Below are 15,521 nucleotides of genomic sequence, written 5' to 3'. Positions count from 1 at the left end.
CTTTAAATAAAATATTATATTTTACTTAATATATATGAAAGGATACTAAAGCACAATATTGGAAAACTACTCTCAGCAAAATTGAAAGTACTGGAAAAAATATACAAAACACTGAAAGTTAACTTAGCTACTATTCATGAAGGCTGTAAGTTTTCTCTCTTCAAGTGCTGTTTGGATTAAAATTGCTATATTTACTTTCATAAAAAAAAACCAGACCAAGCAAGGCATTTGGTATTTCAATATTTGCTTTCTGATGACAGTTTTTTTTTTAAGTTTTATTTATTTAGTTGAGAGAGAGAGAGAAAGAGATCATGAGCAGGTGGGAGAAGCAGAAGAAAAAGCAGACTCCCCACGGAGGAGGAAGCTTAAGGTGGGGCTCCATCCCAGGTTCCATGAGATCAAGACCTGAGCTGAAGACAGATGCGTAACGAACTGAACCACCCAAATGCCCCAACAGACACTTTCTTATTTAAATGCTACATCGAGTTTTTCATTTATAGTACTGTGGGTTTTTTTTTTTGGGGGGGGGGCAGTTATCAGGATGAAATATTGGTGTATAACAACAACAACTACTACTACTTCTACTATTACTACCTGGAGTTGAGTGTAAAGAAAAATGTTTAAATACAAAAAAAAGCAATTAACCATTTTAAAAAACTGTAGCAAAAAGAGCAAAATAAACAGAGATGATGTTTCCAGTCTCCTCATGACTTTTCCTCTTCTGGTCTTATTTCAGTGGTCCTGCTTTCACTCTAAAAGTATATTTTATGGCTTTTTACACAAGTCAATTAAATTTTGCACAATAATTTTCTTTTCAATAGAATGAACAAGATACTGAGAGGTGGGGAAATGATAAGAGAATGATTAAGAAATAAGCAGTATAAAGCAAATTGTTTTCTAACTTCAAAATGCCAAGTTACTTTAATATATTCAACAGTTTTTGTCAGTGTTTATATCTATATGACTCTTGGCGTGTCCTACCAGACACGTCCCCTTTCCTGAGGACTTTCCATTTTCCAATGCTTGGATCATCTCTCTCTCTGAGACAGTTGGCTTTTGCAACACTTATTTGTGTAAAAGTAGGTCATATGCAACTCCTTTCCAACACTACCCTCCATCCTAGTCACAAATGAAGAATCAGGGTTAAGTATGAGACTTTGTAGAACGAAACAAAAATTAGGACTTGGAACATGGAGAAAGATCTAGGGCTTCCATGTTGAAGGCATATTTTTGGGCCTTATTGATCAGGAAGATAAATAGAAAGATCTGAATTGTAAAAATGGGAAAGATTAAAAAAAATATTCCCAATGGAATTGAGACTAGCAATGAGAAAATGGAACATGGTTTCTGGGTACTTTTCAGTTTCTTTGGTTGTTAGATCTTCATATAGTGTTTGAATTTCAAAAAGAAATGTGTCATTTTCCTTATAATAAACATAACTATACTAAAGCTAGTTTGGATAAAGAGGCAATGCTGAATATTTTATATTCATTTTCAAAAAATTCCCTTTTTGACCATCTTCTGTTTTCCATAGTTTAGTATTTGAACATTGTCGTGTGTGTGTGCGTTGTTTTCTTTAATGCTAAATAATGAATCCCATGGTTTATTCTTGTCTCTAAGGGATGCAATGTTTGAAAGTTAAAGAGGGGGACTCCTGGGTGGCTTAGCAGTTGAGCATCTGCCTTCATCTCAGGGCATGATCCCGGGGTTCCAGGATGGAATCCCCATCAGGATCCCTGCATGGAACCTGCTTCTTCCTCTGCCTATGTCTCTGCTTCTCTGTCTCTCTCTGTCTCTCATAAATAAATAAATAAAATCTTTAAAATAAAAAAGAAAGTTAAAGAGAGTAAAATCTTCCCTTGCTAGAATCTGTAGAGGAATGTAACTTGAAACTATATAACATTCAAAAGGTAAATCTGATAGATTGTTAAACTGAGAATATTATGCATCTCCAACTTTATATCTTGTTCAGTATAGAGGCATGTTCAAAAATATACAGTATTGCATTTTTATTATTACTAAATTGCCCTTGGAAATATATTTTACCAACATATTTTTAAAGACTTAAAATTCAAAGAATGATATAGTCTATAAATAGGAGCATTTAAATTTGATATTCTGCAATTATAAACTATGTGCCTTTCATGATAGTGTCTTACACTGTCCATAAATTTTAAATTGAATATTGATGTCTGAAAAGTATGAACACTTGTAAAATATCTTTGTTGAAATGGTGAAAGTTGGTAGTTCTCTCTTGTTCCTCCAATGAATGTAGAATAAAACAAATAGCTTTCTTGCCATTACTACTTCAAACTGAAAGAGTTTTAAAGACTTTCTTTTCTTTAGTTTAAATTAATATTTACTAAAATAATTCTTATAATTCATGGTAATATTTATATAGAAATATTATTTCAGGGATCCCTGGGTGGCGCAGTGGTTTGGCGCCTGCCTTTGGCCCAGGGCGCGATCCTGGAGACCCGGGATCGAATCCCACGTCGGGCTCCCGGTGCATGGAGCCTGCTTCTCCCTCTGCCTGTGTCTCTGCCTCTCTCTCTCTCTGTGTGTGACTATCATAAATAAATAAAAATTAAAAAAAAGAAATATTATTTCATTTTGCCTTGAAGGAAAAATATTTCTGAATTTTGTAAATTCTATAAAAGTGCTTGTAAAAAATGCTTTGTAAAGTGAGCAAATCCTCTTTATAGAAAAATGTCTGAGAATTCTGTTTCTGTTGTACTATCTGTAATATCTACTTATCTTAAATTCTGTGTACACTATTAACTACTAGAGTTTACTTTCTTTTTACATAATAGTGTCCAAATAATCTTACCTGATATTTGAGTTCTTGATTTCAGTATATATACTTGTTAATGGAACTTGTCTCATATTTTTTTGAGGATACAGATGGAAAAATAATTGAGATATAGACCTTTAAGGAAAACATACTATGTGCGATTCAGCATGCTATGTAGCTTATGAATGTCATCTTTGTTTATACTTTTAATTCTCCAAATAATTTTAGAAGTCACTTTTAGAATAAATTATCTAAAATGGAGTAAGTTGGGATGCCTGGGTGGCTCAGTAGTTGAGCATCTGCCTTTGGCTCAGGGTGTGATTTCTGGGTCCATCGAAAGATGAATGGATAAAGAAGATGTGGTTTTTGTATACAATGGAATATTCCTCAGCCATTAGAAACGACAATTACCCACCATTTGCTTCGAGGTGGATGGAACTGGAGGGTATTATGCTGAGTGAAGTAAGTCAGTCGGAGAAGGACAAACATTATATGGTCTCATTCATTTGGGGAATATAAATAATAGTGAAAGGGAATAAAGGGGAAAGGAGAGAAAATGAGTGGGAAATATCAGAAGGGAGACGGAACATGGAAGACTCCTAACTCTGGGAAACGAACTAGGGGTGGTGGAAGGGGAGGAGGGCGGGGGGGTGGGGGTGACTGGGTGAGGGCACAGAGGGGGCACTTGATGGGATGAGCACTGGGTGTTATTCTGTATATTGGCAAATTGAACACCAATAAAAATAAATTTATTATAAAAAAAGAATATTAGGCTTTTAAGGATAACTTTCAAGGAATCTAGCTAAGGTTATTTACTTAGCTAATAAGCTAAGATATATTCAGGTAAAAATAATCTATTAATTTAAAATACATTTAAGTCCCAAAATGACATTCTTTCTTGTTTCCCTTTTCTTGTTGTGTTGTTTTGACATTGTCTCTTCTTCTCTTTCATTCATTTTCACTTTTTTGTTTACCCTATGCCCTTTATTACTATAGTTTTATTCTCTTTATTCTCTTCCACATTTGTTTTTCAAAACTATGGTAACTTCCAAATAAATTTATCTAGTGATTGTGAAACATCATGAAAATAGTTGAATGATCACTGGCTTGTGTGAGGCTTGTAGATTTTTCAGTCTATGACTCTTCTTCTTAGAGCTGTGTCACTCAGATTTGTAGTGAGCTGCGTCAGGATTCCAATATAAGCCTCCATGTTACTCTCTAAACCTTATTAAAAAATAAATAAACTTTATTAATACTCTCTAAACTTCATCTATCAAACTTTTTCTAGGTTTATTCAATACAAATTTATTCAATTAAAGCAGATAAAGGATTTGATACTCTTCAGAACTCCATGAAAATTATAACTCTACTCCTTTGCCTTGATTTTTATTTTTGTGCATATTTGCTTAACTTTTTATATTTGTACACGTAGCTGCATCTATTTTTTTCAGAAAGTATCTTATGTCTCTAATGCCCAAAGTAATAACATTGGAAAATATTAGTATTGTTATGCCAAATGATATAACAAATATAACTTCAAAACAAAGAAACCTCTAAACAGAATAGGTTTTGTAATTTAATATGTCTTGGTAAAAATATAGTTGAAAAATTCAGTTATAATATTTATGACATGTGTTGATCAAGAATGTTTCCTGTTATATTACTTGTACATCATTATATCATTACTTAACAAATCCAAAAAGTTGATTTTACAAATAGATGTAAAGGCTATAGAGGAAACAATTTCATTTTTATTAAGCAATAGTTAAGATTCCATATCACTAACTTGTTTTCTAACATATATAAACATAAACCAAATAATCTGAGCATTTTTCTATCGCTGAAAGCTGCTAGAAACTTCTCTAGAAGCTAGAAAGAAATAAAGTGGATAGTGAATTTTATAACACATATATTACAGATAGATTTGGTCCTCAGAATAATCCATGTACTATAGTTTAAAAGAAATCTCTTAAGAGTGACCATATATAAAAAAAGAATGACCATATATAAAAAGGAATAACCATATATGATTCACTATAACATCTCAGGTGATATATAATGATGAAAATATTATACAATTTCACATTATTTCAGTAAGTTGATTTATGAAACTATATATTACATGTTTATGGTTGTACTAATTAAGACCTTATTGCATATACATCTTACATACAAAATACATTATATATACGTATATAAATATATATTTATATATAGAGAGAGAGTTTTATAAATAATAACCAAACAACATCTGAATATCCACCAGGTAGTTTTTGGATGTTACCAGCACCTTGATTGCTTACTGTGTGCCCTTTCATATATTTCCCCCACCCTCAGGAAGTCGATAACCTGAAATTACTACTATATGTTGCTAATTTTTAAAGGTTTACTCTTTATTTGTGTCTATTTTTGCACTCTATGTAAGTAGCATCCTAGGAAATATAAAAAGGAGCCCTTTTAATTTATTTTTTAATTTTATTTTTTTAAAAGATTTTATTTATTTATTCATGAGACAGAGAGAGAGAGAGAGAGAGAGAGAGAGAGAGAGGCAGAGACATAAGCAGAGGGAGAAGCAGGCTCCATGTAGGGAGCCTGATGTGGGACTTGATCCCCGGGACTCCAGGATCACACCCTGGGCCAAGGCCGACGCTAAACCGCTGAGCCATCCAGGGATCCCCCGAGGCTTTTTAATTTAGTATTATGATTATAAAAATCAACATTATTGTCAATATAAAATAAGTATCAAAATTTAAGATTATTTTATTTTTATTTTTGTTTTTTTAATAAATTAATTTTTATTTGTGTTCAATTTACCAACATACAGAATAACACCCAGTGCTCATCCCGTCAAGTGTCCCCTCAGAGCCCGTCACCATTCACCCCCCCCCCCCGCCCTCCTCCCCTTCCACCACCCCTAGTTCGTTTCCCAGAGTTAGGAGTCTCTATGTTCTGTCTCCCTTTCTGATATTTCCCACACATTTCTTCTCCCTTCCCATATATTCCCTTTCACTATTATTTATATTCCCCAAATGAATGAGAACATACACTGTTTGTCCTTCTCCGATTGACTTACTTCACTCAGCATAATACCCTCCAGTTCCATCCACATTGAAGCAAATGGTGGGTATTTGTCGTTTCTAATGGCTGAGGAATATTCCATTGTACACATAAACCACATCTTCTTTATCCATTCATCTTTCGATGGACACCGAGGCTCCTTCCACAGTTTGGCTACTATGGACATTGCTGCTAGAAACATCGGGGTGCAGGTGTCCCAGCGTTTCATTGCATCTGTATCTTTGGGGTAAATCCCCAACAGTGCAATTGCTGCGTCGTAGGGCAGGTCTATTTTTAACTCTTTGAGGAACCTCCACACAGTTTTCCAGAGTGGCTGCACCAGTTCACATTCCCACCAACAGTGTAAGAGGGTTCCCTTTTCTCCGCATCCTCTCCAGCATTTGTTGTTTCCTGCCTTGTTAATTTTCCCCATTCTCACTGGTGTGAGGTGGTATCTCATACTCTCCCTCTTCGCCAGTGACATGATACTCTACATAGAAAACCCAGAAGACTCCACCCCAATATTGCTAGAACTCATACAGCAATTTGGTAGCGTGGCAGGATACAAAATCAATGCCCAGAAATCAATGGCATTTCTATACACTAACAATGAGACTGAAGAAAGAGAAATTAAGGAGTCAATCCCATTTACAATTGCACCCAAAAGCATAAGATACCTAGGAATAAACCTAACCAAAGGGGTAAATGATCTATACCCTAAAAACTATAGAACACTTCTGAAAGAAATTGAGGAAGACACAAAGAGATGGAAAAATATTCCATGCTCATGGATTGGAAGAATTAATATTGTGAAAATGTCAATGCTACCCAGGGCCATTTACACGTTTAATGCAATCCCTATCAAAATACCATGGACTTTCTTCAGAGAGTTAGAACAAATCATTTTAAGATTTGTGTGGAATCAGAAAAGACCCCGAATAGCCAGGGTAATTTTAAAAAAGAAAACCATATCTGGAGGCATCACAATGCCAGATTTCAGGTTGTACTACAAAGCTGTGGTCATCAAGACAGTGTGGTACTGGCACAAAAACAGACACATAGATCAATGGAACAGAATAGAGAACCCAGAAGTGGACCCTGAACTTTATGGTCAACTAATATTCGATAAAGGAGGAAAGATGATCCACTGGAAGAAAGACAGTCTCTTCAATAAATGGTGCTGGGAAAATTGGACATCCACATGCAGAAGAATGAAACTAGACCACTCTCTTGCACCATACACAAAGATAAACTCAAAATGGATGAAAAATCTAAATGTGAGACAAGATTCCATCAAAATCCTAGAGGAGAACACACAGTAACTTCTTGCAAGATACATCCACGAAGGCAAAAGAAACAAAAGCAAAAATGAACTATTGGGACTTCATCAAGATAAGAAGCTTTTGCACAGCAAAGGATACAGTCAAGAAAACTCAAAGACAACCTACAGAATGGGGGAAGATATTTGCAAATAACATATCAGATAAAGGGCTAGTTTCCAAAATCTATAAAGAACTTATTAAACTCAACAGCAAAGAAACAAACAATCCAATCATGAAATGGGCAAAAGACAAGAAGAGAAATCTCACAGAGGAAGACATAGACATGGCCAACATGCACATGAGAAAATGCTATGCATCACTTGCCATCAGGGAAATACAAATCAAAACCACAATGAGATACCACCTCACACCAGTGAAAATTTAAGGTTTAATTCCCTGCATTTGTAGCTATAAAGTAATCCACTTTATGATATATGTGAATATACCACAATGCATTTATACATTATACTGCTGAATGACAAATGGGTTATGATCCTTCATTTCTTATTAAGGAAATGATGTTTTGAGCACTCTTGAACATTCATCCTGAGGTGCATGAAAAAGAGTTTTCACAGGTATGTCCTGGGAAATAGGTCAAATAGTACATATATCTTCAAATTCAATAGTTAATGCAAAAGTATTTTCTAATGTGCTTGTAAAAATTTTCATGCCTTGAGCATACTGATGAACCTTTCTATCACAGACTTTACATTTTTCTGTCAATTTGTTGGGAGTGAAATGTTACCTCATTACATTTTTTTCTTTTAACTTGCAGTCTCTAATTACAAATAAGGTTGAACAATTTTCCATACATTATTGATCATTCGTGTTTCTTCTTTTGTGTAATGCCTGCTAATGCCTTTTTGCTCATTTTCCTAATGTGTTGCTGTGTTTTTATTGATTTGTGGGAGTCTTATGTATTGCATAGCAATCATTTGCCTTTATAAACACTGCAGATGTCTTCTTCTTGTGGTTTGTTTTTCCAGTAACTGTAAGTTATATTTTGAAAATAAATTCTTAATTTTTATGCAGTTTCAGTTTGAATTTTGGCTTTCTTTGTCCTAATAGTTTAATTCTCCAAGATCATCACAATATTATGGTATTTTTATAGGTTTCTTAAATATGGCATTTGCAAAGAAACTAGTTAAGTCTTGAATTGATTTCTGTGAATGGCATAAAGTATAAAATTTCATTTATTTTATATGGTTAATTGTTGCTAAAAACATTCATGGCTTTAGAAATACTTTCTTTCAGGATTCTTCCCAAAAGACTTGAAATTCCTGTCTCAGCTGTATTGCTCTAAAATATTGTGGCCATTTTAACATCATTTTGGGAATATTTTTACATCTGGAGCTGTACTCATTTCTAGGATATAATAGTAAGTTATATAAGATCTTCTACCTAAAATAAATTTATTTTAAAAGATACAAATATTTTAAAGGAACAAATGCTGTTCAGCTTCTGTATAAAGGGTATTTACAAAGTACAAAACATGGGACAGTTAGTAACCATAGTTAACTGGTAGATGAATTCTGACATTCAAACACTTACATGAAAAATATTTTATGTAGTGACTGTTTAATTCTACCAACCAACAACTCATATCGTGAACATATGATGTGGTGGGTGTAAATTATGTAGACGTATTTTTACCCTCCAACTGTCTATGCAACAAATGCGAAGTATACTATAATAAAAAAATGAAGTCAAGGCCATATAAACATCCCAAGAAACTGGAATCTTTGCTTCTATCTTGAAAGAATGTCACCATCATATAGAGTTTTTCAGAAAGAGGGCATCTGAATGAGAACACAATTTTTTTTTTGATTTATTACTATGGATTAACAAGGGCAGATGATTTTCTATTTTAAAGAGAAGCCATTTTATTTAGAGACAGTTACTATACCCACAGCCACAGCAAAAAGATACCAATTTTTGTATATTTTACATCTACTATTTTATAACCAATGCAGTTCAAGTCCTATAATCCTTTAAATTATTCTGGCCAGTTTCCACTGTTGAATATTAAACTTGTATTCTTTCCTTTTTATATAGCAGAGATGCTGCATTATTTACTGTGGCTTAAACCACATTTTACTAGACACAATTTGAAACCATTATTATACATTAAAATGCATTTGGAATAAATATGTCCTTTCATATTTCCCCAACATTCTATTCATCTACCACTTAACTATGGTTACTATCTGCTCTATTTTTTGTACTTCGTAAATACCCCTCATATAGAAGCCAAATAGCATTTGTTTCTTTACAATATTTGTATATCTTAAAACTGAATTTATTTTAGGTAGAATTTCTTATTTATTATTATATCCTAGAAATGAGTACAGCTTCAGATGTATAAATATATGCCAAAAATGATGTTAAAATGGCCACAATATTTTAGTAGCAATTGGAAAATGAAAAACAAAATTATTAACAAAATTATTTTGTTAATAAAACAATAAAAAAACACTTAGGATCATCAAGAGGATCCCTAATAATTCATGCTTAAACTTTTAAAAATTGGTTGATTAAATCCAGAATACTTATTTTTTTATTTATTTATTTTTATTTATTTATGATAGTCACACACACAGAGAGAGAGAGAGGCAGAGACACAGGCAGAGGGAGAAGCAGGCTTCATGCACCAGGAGCCCGACATGGGATTCCATCCTGGGTCTCCAGGATCACGCCCTGGGCCAAAGGCAGGCGCTAAACCACTGCACCACCCAGGGATCCCTAAATCCAGAATAAAAATAGAAATTATAACATCACCTATAATCCTGGCAGGAATACATTAGATGATGTAACTTGATTGGAGGTCCTTATGGAATCCTTATGGATTCCTAGCTAACCATCTAGTTACAGACAGCACTGGAATCTGTATCTGCTTCCCTTGTGAATGGGAAGATTGTTTATTATTAAATGCTATGGAATTTAATCCCCAGAGGAAGTGCAAAGAAAAAACATGGAGCTGAACTATGCATTTTGACTTTACTACCAACAATACTTGCTCATCTGATAAACCACTCCATCGATCCATGGAAAGAGCAAATGAGAAGAAAAAAATAACTCAGTATTCAGGGAGATTCTGCCTTTATGGAAAAAAGAATGCATGAGATGTGGAAAAATGGGAAAGGAAGAGACCCATACAAGACTTCAGTAATGACTAAATTACCATTAAGCTTACTAAGCATTAATTTAAAGAATCAAGAATCCAAAAAAACAAACAAACAAACAAACAAACAAACAAACAAAAAGAATCCAGAGCACATTTTATAACAAAACTTATATTTGATTTCACAGTATTATTAAAATAGAATCAGTTTGACTTTCCTTTTTATGATTAGTTATACATTAGTTTTAAGTTACATATAAGGGAAGCACCATAAAATCTTAAAGTTTATGCCTCTAAATGTTTTCATCTGACTCCGATGTAGATGACTAAATTTAGATGAAGTTTCAGTGAGATGAAGTCAGAAACCAAGAGACAATAACAATTACACAGTTTATGTACTTTAGATAAAACTAATCAGAATCCAAAATTCAACTGACGATTAGAAACCTAGGAGGACTACAAATGAACAAAGCAAGGAAATTTAGGAATTACATGTTAATACACAAGGGATAGGATAATGCCCCTTGCAATTGTAGAAATATTTCTGAATATGCATAGTCTAACACCTTTGTAGATCTTGGTGGGAAAACATCACTGGGTCAACATTTATTTTTAAAATTCTCATGTAGATTTTGATCATCAAACACTACCATATGTGTTCTATATATTGACTCCTAATCATTATAAAACCTCTATGAGATAAGTACTATTGTCATATGACAAAGCAGAAAGCACCGTAAATAGTAGACCAGGGTTCAAGACCAGAAAGCCTGGTTCTAGAGAATGTGCTATGCTGGGAAGACTCTCTTAATGGTATATGGTTTGAAACTCTAGAGGAAACTGATGATGTAGCTTCACTTAGATTGCTTGCATAAGCCAAGAAAGCTACTACACTCTCAAGGAAATAATTCTGATGACATATCCATATTCAAGAAACTTCTGAGTGGAGATAAAATATACCTAGAGAAATTTATACAACATCATAGAAAATAAAATTCAATTCCAATTTAAAATCTCTTACAAATAGTATTTCTCACCTAACGCAATATCTGGCAATACTGGCTCACATAACACTTCCAAAATCACCCTTATATTTCCAATGTAGATACTACCCTCTTATTTATGTATTTATGTATTTATTTATGTATTTATGTATTTCTGTATTTATTGTAACCTCCCATTTCAAAGGCTAAGGTGGACCAAAAACCAATGTCTAGAGAAAATTTACAATAATTGCTACATTGATAAAGATAATATCTTAATTTTATTTTGTCTATTTTATTTATTTAAACATGTGGTGTATCTTTGAACTTAAAAAAATACATTCTCCAACTGTTATGGACTGAACTGTTTCCCTCTACCTTAAAAAAATCATATATTAAAATCTCAACTCCTAGTACTGTAGAATATAACCATACTTAGAGATAGGGCTTTCATCAAGATGGTTAAGTTAGATGAGGCTATTAGGGTGAACTCTAATCCAATGTGATTGCTGATGTCCTTCTTTTTTTTAAGATTTTATTTTTTTATTCAAGAGAATACACAGAGAGGGGAGAGAAAGAGAGGAAGAAGCAGGCTCCACACAGGGAGCCCGACGTGGGACTCGATCCCGTGTCTCCAGGATCACGCCCGGGCTGTAGGCAGCACTAAACCGCTGAGCCATCAGGGCTGCCCTGATGATGACCTTCTAAGGGGAAATTTAGACACATGTAGATGCCAAGGATGTACACACCCAGAGGAAAAACCATGTGAGGAAACATGGAGAAGGTGGCTATCTGCAAGTCGAGGTAAGAAGCCAAACAGAAACCACACTTGCCAACACCTGGATTTTGAATTTTGACACTCTAGAACTTTGAGAAAATAAATTTATATTGTTTAAACGACACAGTCTGTGGCATTTTGTTATGCTAGCCCTAGCAAGCTAACAAACCACCCAACTGCATGCCAATCATTTTAGGACAAACCATGCTACTTCTATTGTGTCATATATTGTATTCAACTTTTCCATTTACTGTCTTGCAAGATGACAAACTCAGCATGAAATCAAGGAATATGGTTTAGAAAAGCATGGAAAGCATGACCATTTAGGAAAATCAGTGTAAGTAAGGACAAAGTATAGAAGATTACAAAACACAGTACAAGTGAGAAAAGTAGTCTTTCTTGTATGAAAAATTTTAATTCTTACTCTCAAAATGTCAAAAAAAATTAAAACCATAGCCGCAGAAGATTACAACTCAATGTTATAGACAAACATCAGGAAAATATTTTCTAAACATAGGGTGCTCATATAGAAACCGCATTTCAGATCTGGAGCTGATATGGGAAGCTGAAATTATACAAGTGAAGAACACAGACAGTAATAAAGATATTCTACTCACCCTGTGTTGTTGTTGTTGTTGTTTTTCCAATGCATTCTCAGATAGTATATACTAAAACATAAGAAAATGAAGCAAAAATAAATGGTTCACCTCTAAAAGTAAATCGTATCATGTGGGAAGTGAAGCATTACATTCAATATGCAAAATAAAAGTCATGTCTGGAAAAATTCCTTTTATGCTCAGATAGAAAAACTAGTAAATATTTGCTGTGGGTTTCTGTGTCCTCTAAAAAAAAAAAACAGTGAAAAATGGGTAAAAATAAATTGAATTTAGAACAGAGAAGGACAGTGACTAAATTGAAAAATAATACAATATAACATAAAATGCCATAACAGAATTCGAAATAAAGTAAAAAAGAAAAAAACAAAAGATCTGTCAAAGACAGTGATCTCTAAGGGTGTAGAATAATGGAATTAAGGTTTTTATTGGGAAAAACATAATTCAGTAGTTTGAATAGATGATGACAGACAAAATTTTAATTGCAGTAAATAAAACTTTCAACATTTTCTGATTTAGCAAACAAGATAAATTCTTTATGGAGATTCCAAAATTAAATTCGATAATGAGGAAATAAACTTAAAAAAATAAAATATAAAAAACAAGCATTGTATTTGTAAAATATCTAGAGTATGGTGAGAAATTAAGAAATTAATTATATTGGTCAATTCCATGAGTATTATTTGAGTCTTTATCATGGCAAACAATATCTCCCTACTAAAGGAGACCCAGTCAAGTGGTATAACACTTGTTAAATCAGGTTTTTTTGTTTGTATAAAATGTGCCACGTACCTTGATTATAAATCAGTTTACAGATTTTGCAGAACTTTAAATTTAGAATGATTTGTGATGATACTGCTTCCTTTTTAGAACTGGCAATTTGGGGAAAGATATACAAAATGCTATTAAATATTAAAATAAGTATGTTGTAAAAAATGTTTGATCCGTAATAGGTTTTTAAACTAGATTCAGTTATATATAACAAAAAGTAGTAAGATTTATAACCATTAGAATGATTATGTGTGTTTCTTTATTTTGACTGTTTAAGAGATGCTAAATGTTACATTTGTGATTTTAAATTAAAAGTAATTATGAATTAAAAACATTTTAAAATAAATGATTTGAGTACCAATGTTCAAAAATATCATAGAAGTTATAGATCAATATCAAATATTGACTGAGTATGGTAATCTCCAGACTCCTATATCCTTCATTCACCACTTGTGGAAGACAGAATTCTAAGATGATCCCTAATTACCTTCCTCTTGTATAAATCCCTCCCTTTGTGGTGTGTGTAACCTGTGAATATGAAGAGATATTGATTCCTAGGTTATGGTAAATTATATGGCAAATAGGAAATTATACTGTAGACCTGATTACATGAGCCCTTTAAGAGCAGACTTTTCTCTAGTTGGCAGGAGAAAAGGAATTCAGAGATTTGAAACACTAGAGGATATGACTTGTTACTGGCTTGAAAATGGAGGTGGAACATATGGAAAAGAATGTGGGTAAACCATAAGAGACGGAACAGCCCCTGGTCAGCAACTGGCAGGAAGACTAGAACCCAAGTCACAACCACAGGAAAGTTAATTCCGTCAGCCATGAGTGAACTTGGAAGACATGAAGCTGAACTGCAGCCCAGGCCAATGTCTAGAGTACATCCCTGTGAGCCTCTGAGCAGAGAATCCAAGCATTCTATGCCAGGTTTCTGACCTATAGGAAATGTGCTTTAAGTCATTACGGTTATGGTCATTTGTTACATGGCAATAGAAAATTAATATATTTCTACAGTATGTCTTGCAAAATGATATATCAAATCCCTTAAAGACATTTCCCATTCACGGAACATTTGAGAGTAGGGTACTAATCTGGTGGGAATACTGGATAGAGGGAAAGTGAGCAGAGGGATGAAATTTAAAGACAGAATGGAGTGACAGTGAAGAGATTATCCTTTAATTTGGCTGGCAATTAATGATTTAGGATTTGGAGAGTTAAAGATGAAGCTTTCTAAGACATCATGAATTTCAAAAAGTCTTGTAAAGAGGAAACTGAACCCCTGATTCTATGGCATTTAACATTTCCTGCAATGACTTTCTCTTGGATTTAGTAACAATAAAAACTAATACAAGATGTGGTAGGGTTAGCATTTCTCAGTATGGATTTCTTAGTTATGATTTGAAACACTTGACCTTAGCACATATAATTCTCTTCTATTTCATGTCATGGATCTAGGAAAATTAACCTTAGCCTCTGTAAACATAAAAAATGTTTTTTTTTTAAAGATTTTATTTATTTATTCATTTAAGACACACAGAGAGAGGCAGAGAGAGAAGCAGGCTCCTTGCAGGGAACCCGATGCTGGATCAGGACTCCATCCAGGATCTGGAATCATGCCCTGAGCCAAAGGCAGACCCTCAACTGCTGAGCCACCCAGGCATCCCCAGAAGTGTCACTTTTTTAAAGCACGTGCCAAAACAGCAGCACCAGCAACAACAACACACAAACACACACAAATTCACAGGTGAAAATTATACCTTGATTCAGAGAGTCACAGGGTACAGCCAGGAATCAAGCACAAAATATGGTGTATATTTTTGCAAAAAGTGTGGTGCATAAAGCCTTACAAAAATCCTTTATTTCCTAATTATCAAGAACATAATATAACACATATTTTTTGCTGAAAGTAAAAATAAACACTTTAGAAAAAACTGGAGATGTTCGGAGATAGCCATGATTGTTTCATTTGGTTAGTAAATGCATTTATATTAGGATTTGCACACCATTGATGGAATTTCTTTAAAAATAAATGTATAGTTAGGGTTATGTGAAGTTGAATTGGACTTTTTGTGGTT

The sequence above is a fragment of the Nyctereutes procyonoides genome, unplaced genomic scaffold (assembly GCF_905146905.1).
Source record: "Nyctereutes procyonoides isolate TBG_1078 unplaced genomic scaffold, NYPRO_anot_genome, whole genome shotgun sequence".
NCBI lineage: Eukaryota > Metazoa > Chordata > Mammalia > Carnivora > Canidae > Nyctereutes > Nyctereutes procyonoides.
This window is presented reverse-complemented; position numbering follows the sequence as displayed.